Source organism: Nyctereutes procyonoides, unplaced genomic scaffold (assembly GCF_905146905.1).
Source record: "Nyctereutes procyonoides isolate TBG_1078 unplaced genomic scaffold, NYPRO_anot_genome, whole genome shotgun sequence".
Taxonomy (NCBI): domain Eukaryota; kingdom Metazoa; phylum Chordata; class Mammalia; order Carnivora; family Canidae; genus Nyctereutes; species Nyctereutes procyonoides.
This window is the reverse complement of record NW_026575049.1, coordinates 15,248,687-15,255,619: the sequence shown is the minus strand read 5'-3', so window position 1 is coordinate 15,255,619 and position 6,933 is coordinate 15,248,687. Positions and strand designations below refer to the sequence as shown.

The 6,933-nt window shown below is 37.9% G+C and overlaps 1 pseudogene; it reads right to left on the bottom strand.

Annotated features, from left to right (window-relative positions):
* Positions 1-4,753: 4,753 nt before the first annotated feature.
* LOC129511864 (glyceraldehyde-3-phosphate dehydrogenase-like) lies at positions 4,754-5,768 on the bottom strand (annotated as a pseudogene).
* Between the last annotated feature and the right edge of the window lie 1,165 nt (positions 5,769-6,933).

Here is a 6,933-nt window from a genome sequence, read left to right as displayed (position 1 = left end):
CCATTCTGGGAAACACTGTAGTGATCAATGAGCTTAAAAGGTTACTGAGTAAGGTGGCTGTTTTTTTTTTTTAAACAAATACATTAGAACATTTATTTTACAGATCTTGTTTTATTTCAGTATATTATAGAAATATTTTTTTCTGAAGGTGCTTCCACTGATAACAAAAGTGATGGAACTCTTCTTTTGAAATTGTCTTTAGACACAATATTCTGTTCATTAATGTTATGGATCCTATCAGGGATAGGCGCTATTGTTAGCCTCAGGTGAGTTAGTCTAGAAAATATGCAGCTTACGTTTTTCCTTTTCTTGGCCCTTGAGCCTTAAGAGGAGTCAGTTTTGACCTAAAAGGCATGATCTCCCTTAATGCATCATATTCTTGTTCTAAAGAATCCATGACATAAAACTACAGAGAGAATTAGTTATGATGAAACAGTTAAAACTTTCTGAAGTCAAAACAGGAATATATTTCTTCCTTTTAAAGAAAAACCTCATTGGTTAATCATCTGATACTACTTTAGATCAACTGGTTACATGCTAGAATGCTTTAGAAAACAGAAAGAAAAAAGAAAAGAAAACAGAAAGAAAAACCAGCACAGATGATATAGCTTTTTTAGCTAAGTTAACATGTCATACATATATGGAAAAAACTGCTAAACAATTATTCAATTATTCAACAAATATTCAGAGCCTACAATGCACTAGACACTGAGCCTTGTGCTAGATTATCTATAGGGGTGCCCTGTTTCTCTTATAAAGTCTGTTTAGTATTTCTAAGACTCATGACATTTATTTCTGTGTTGTAGTTAGAGAGGAGTGAAAATAGATGCAGAAAATGTAAAGATCATAGTAAGAACAGTAAGGAGTGACTAGAAATGTGATATAGATGCGACCAGGTGGAAAGAGGTTCCAACATTGAATTTCAAGATAATGTAGATAATGTAGGAGTCATAGACCCATCATTGACTTAACCTGATACTACCAATCCTACCTTGGGGGAAAGGAACAATCTGTGTGGAATTAGAATAATTTTAATATGATATACTAAATATTATAACATTGCTGAAATGAATGGTAAAATTGAGACCATGACCTGGACTTGACACATGTGGAAGAAGAAAAGGCAGATAGCAGGCAAAGAATAATAATAAAGGAGAGGAGAGGTAGAGGTCTTTATGCTAGATGTCTCCTTTTATCTTTTTCAACTAAAATAGGAATAACCTTGAGAGGAAAGGCTTCTCAGATGGTAAGAAGGAAGTCTCTGGCACACACCTTCTGAATTGTTACTGAAAACAGTCCCTTCCCCACTTCCTTCACCAAATACCCACTGAGCATTTCCTGTATGGCAAGATATTAGCCTATCCTCTGGGATACAGTAGACCATCTGTGTGGAGTTACTCTATTGGGCAGAATGTGATTAGGAGCTATTAATTTGGAATCTTATGGTTATACTATTCGGTTTGTGGTTACTGACCCGGGTTCAAGTCAGAGGGCCAATAATTATCTACTCTAAATCTAAAGTCATTTATTTTTATAATTTGTACTGTAAACAGCAATACATCAAAACAAGTTAACTCATTTGATTACCATGTATAATGAGAACAAATTATTTTGACTGGTTCCCCAGGAAGTTACTTTGCTTAAAGACAAATGTTTTCTCTTTTTATGGCCAAAGTCAATGATAGTTACATTGGCTATAAAAATATTCCTCAATAAAAATAATATTTATGTGTATAGTGTAGAGCTCTGTGGTCTTAATTTTTATCTCCATTTAAAAGTATATATATTGCTTTATTATAGTCGTAAGTATATAATGTGCATGAGAATGCAATAAAATATAGTGTAAATACATGATAAAATGCCTTTAAGCCATCATATAATAAAGCCAAGTTCATGAAAATGTAGAAAATTGTGTACATAAAATATATATAAAAAAAGATGTAGGTTACTCTAGCTCAAATATTTTAAAAGGCAGTTGTTTTGTTTTGTTTTGTTTTTAAACTAATTGTTTTGGGAATTAAGCTAAAAATGTGTTAGTCATCTTGATCTTTCCCCTCTAGCTCCTTGCGTAAAAGCAAAATTCAGGCTAATGTCTGATATCAATAGTGAGTGAACGTGGGTTTGAAATGGACTGAGTAGATTTGATGCTGCTATGAGTATCTCTAATCCTGAGGCAAATACGCCGTTGGTAAATTCTAACCTATATGTAAGGTGAAACTTTTTTCTCAGCAGGAAAAAAAAAGTAAGAATATGAAACAAGGTGATGCAAGCTGGTCCAATTTTCCACTCTGTGCCACATGGTGATGGCCCTCATCATTCACACCTGAGGGAAAGTAGAAGCGAGGCGGAAGATGTCTGAAACCACAGAGGCCCTACTGTATTAGGGAGAGTGCCAATTAGCGAACATGTCCTATCAACAAGGAATCATGAGTGCATTAGTGCATAGTCGAGAAAGAAAATAATTCGGCTTAAGAGGATTAGAAATCCCCAGTTCCTAGTTACAAGTAATCCAACCACATAGTAAAACAAACAAATTCAATAATATTTGAAGTTTATGAACAAAGATAGTCAAAAGGGAAGAAATGACATTATGATGATACATGCAAAGCTTTGTTCTTATTCCTTCTGAAAAATCTGTGTTTCAGAAAAGTCTCACTGAGAGGAGAAAAACCAAGCTTGCTGTTAAATCCTTGGGGCTACGTTACTGTTTTGCATTGATTTGTGTATGTGTTCCTTTTATCTAATAATATCACATTATTTATGAAAATTGTGACATCACTGTAATTGATACACAGTTCAAGTGTTCTAGAAAATAAACTTTGCAAAAATTATGACTCATTTGTCTCAGATTCCACTGGTTCTGTGTGGGTTATTTATACATTAATGTTCAATACAGTTTAATTTACTTTATGCACATGTGCTATTTATACAGTGTGTTAAGTTTCACCACCAACAACAAATCTATCAAGACAAAAACTAGAAAGAAATGTATTTCTCCTTCTCCTATGATGTGGCCTTTCCCAATTACCCCCGTGCAAAAGCAGAGATGATAATTTATCTCTATTTCAAATAATTGTTCTGAAAATCGAATAATTTAAAAACAATTCAAGTGAAAATGCTTTAACATTATAAAGCACTTTGGAAAAAAAATCCAGATTAGATTTTATTAATAGAATCATTATCATTAATAAGAATGCCTTTTTTTGGACATGTAAAACTGAAATAGGGCAATTATAGGTAATTAGGAGAAATGATGGAAAAAAGGTTGAAGCCATCACACAAAAGTCAATTAAACCTGTGTCACATTTCAGTCTCAAAAAAAAAATTAGATTTTGCTCAAGGGTCATTACCAGCCTTCAATACACACCAAGTAGCAAAAAGCAGGAAAACATTTTCATTTAACCTCCCCTCCCACCATCTTCTACTGCCTCATCATACCCTTCATTTCTCAGGACTGAGGAACAGGACTTTGACTCCGTAATTGACGTTGCTGCCACGAGCTGGCAAATGTGGACACGCTCTTCTCTTTCCCTGCCCCCCTCCCCGACTTCAACAGAGGAGAAAGGAGCCAGCATGCAGGTGTGAGGAGATAGAGACCACAAAAAACAAAGTCAAAATTCGGTGAATTTCTGACTAGCAAACCATTGAATTCAGAGTAGAGAATTAGATGATGCTCACAGTTACATAGGATGCTCCTAAGTGGATTCTACATAGAAAAGCACAGACTAGACACTTGGTTTGAACAAACAAATCAAAATGTCACCATTTTATTTATTTATTTATTTTTAATTTATATATATATATATTTTTTTAATGTCACCATTTTAAAGGTAGGTGATCTCAAACAAGTGTCTCAAACACATTGGCGCTCAAAATAAAATGTGAAAAACAGACAAAATATTTAGTATATTGCAGGTATAAAGTTGATACCGAGTGACCACATGGCGATGGCAACGATGATGAGGTCAGACGTCTGATATATCCTGAAGGTCATTACCACAGTTATTTACAATTTGGAATTATTTATCCCAGTGTAAGTCTTAAAATTTGATAGAATATCCCCCTTTTATTTTGAACAACTTGGAGTTTATTAGAGTGAAGATCCTAATGCTCGACTTACTGAGAACAAGTCAAACTTAATAAATGGCATGTTCAAACCAGAGTTTAATAAGTCAAGCATTTCCTTTCTTTTGTGAATTAATCAATATTTGCATCCTGCATGTTTATCCGTTGGACTATCAACTATTCTCATGAATTGCAGTAGACATGAATGAACGCACTTGGTTAAATTATGTCAATTAAATTTCTATTAAGCCCAGGTTAGGGCAGCCTGGGTGGCTCAATGGTTTAGTGCCACCTTCAGCCCAGGGTGTGATCCTGGGGTCCTGGGATCGAGTCCCACATCAGGCTCCACGCATGGAGCCTGCTTCTCCCTCTGCCTGTGTCTCTGCCTCTCTCTCTATCTCTGTGTCTCTCATGAATGAATAAATAAAATCTTTTTTTTTTTTTTTAAAAAAAAGCCCAGATTATTCTCAGGATCTCTTCTTGTTTTTTTTTTTTTTTTCTGGGTACAGTATATTTTATTGATGGTACATGACAAATAGGGCTCCCCAAGCCCTCCCCTTCCTTGGGGTCTGGGATGTAAATTGGAGTCAGGAGATTTTCAGTGTGTTGGGGGATTAACTTGGGGCAGGGACTCCCCAATAGGAGGGCCTCTCTCTTCCTCTTGTTCTCTCTGGGGCTGGTGGTCCTTGGAGGCCATGTGGACCATGAGGTCCACCACCCGGTTGCTGTAGCCTAATTCATTGTCATACCAGGAAATGAGCTTGACGAAGTGGTCATTGAGGGCGATGCCAGCCTTCGCGTTGAAGGTGGAAGAGTGGGTGTCACTGTTGAAGTCGCAGGAGACAACCTGGTCCTCAGTGTAGCCCTGGATGCCCTTGAGGGGGCCCTCCCATGCCTGCTTCACCACCTTCTTGATGTTGTCATATTTGGCAGCTTTCTCCAGGTGGCAGGTCAGATCCACAACTGATACGTCGGGTGTAGGGACATGGAAAGCCAGGCCAGGAAGCTTCCTGTTCAGCTCAGGGATGACCTTGCCACAGCCTTGGCAGCACCAATGGAAGCAGGGATGATGTTCTGGGCAATCCCTCGGCCGTCACGCCACAGCTTCCCAGAGGGGCTGTCCATGGTCTTCTGGGAGGCAGTGATGGCATGGACTGTGGTCATGAGTCTCTTAACAATGCCGTGGAGTTTTCTTGGATGACATTGCCTGGGGTGCCAAGCAACTGGTGGTACAGGAGGCATTGCTGACAATCTTGAGGGAGTTGTCATACTTCTCATGGTTCACGCCCATCACAAACATGGGGGCATCAGCAGAAGGGGCAGAGATGATGACCCTCTTGGCCTTACTCTTCAAGTGAGCCCCAGCCTTATCCCTGGTGGTGAAGACCCCAGTGGACTCCACTACACACTCAGCACCAGCCTCACCCCATTTGATGTTGGCGGGATCTCACTCCTGGAAGACGGAGATGGGTTTCCCATTGATGACAACTCCTTCCCATTGATGGAGAAAGGTTTCCCTTTCTTGGCCTTGACCGTGCCATGGAACTTGCTGTGGGTAGAATCATACAGGAACATGTACACCATGTAGTTGAGGTCAATGAAGGGGTCATTAATGGCGGCAATATCCACTTTGCCAGAGTTAAAAGCAGCTCTAGTGACCAGGCGCCCAATATGGCTAAATCCGTCACTCCGACCTTCACCATTGTGTCTTGGGGATGCAGCTGTCACTGCACCAGAAGATGCAACTGTCTGCCAAACGGGTAGGAGCAGAACTATTCTCAGGATTTTAAAAATAAATTTCTGCTATTAGCTCATTTTTGCTATTTATGAATTATTCTTAAAATTAAAATGTAGAAAGGGGCACCTGGGTGGCTCACTTGGTTAAGCATCTGACTCTCGATTTGGGCTCAGGTCATGATCTCAAGGTAATGAGATCAAACCTCACCTTGGGCTCCACACCTGCATGCTTTGGGGTTCTCTACCTCTCCCTTTGCACCCTAAATCCCCTGCTAGGGTGTATGCATGTGATCTCTCTTTCTTAAAAAAATAAAATGGAGGAAAATTGTTATGGGTGTAATTGATTATCCTGACCATCACTTGCTCATTACTTCATTAATCGGATAATCAAGTATTCAATTAATCAATTATAGCAATTAATCAATAATACTCTTAACTAGTGTTTTGTTTTTCTATAATTACTTATTATATTTTAAAATTATAAAGTGGCAACATGTAGCATTTTTTGATGACTCCTGTAAAATAAAACAAAACAAGACAGAAGCACAAGAAAAATATCTTGCTGTTTTTAAAAAATCTTTTCACATTTTTCATCTACTTTTTTTTTTTTTAAGTGATATGGAGCCCAATTCAGGGCTTGAACCTGTGATAAAGACCTGAACTGAGATCAAGTGTCTGGCAATCAACTAAGCCCAGGTACCCTTCATATACTTTTAATAGCTCCCTATATATATGGCTGAGCAGGATTCACACAAATATTACTTCATATAGTATAAATCTTATAATAGCTATACTTTGTTAAAGTATCTTTCTAGTTCATGCATTTTATGACTTTTAATACTGCAAAACAATGACTTTCTCAAAGTCAGAAATTTAAATATATTATAATTTTCTGGTATATCCTAATAAAACGTGGGGTCTCTCTGTCCTTTGGGTTAATTTGCTTAATTCAGTCAGGAGTACTGACTTTAACAGGGTCCCGGCTCCATTTGTAATGCCCAACGCATATGATTTTCATTCTCTCTCTGTTGCGTTGCTTTAACTTTTTAGACCCTCTCTTCCATCAGACATGTTCTTTAGCTCATGTTCAAAGTCATGCTTACCCCGCAGGTTTTCTAAGTCTCTCTCTAA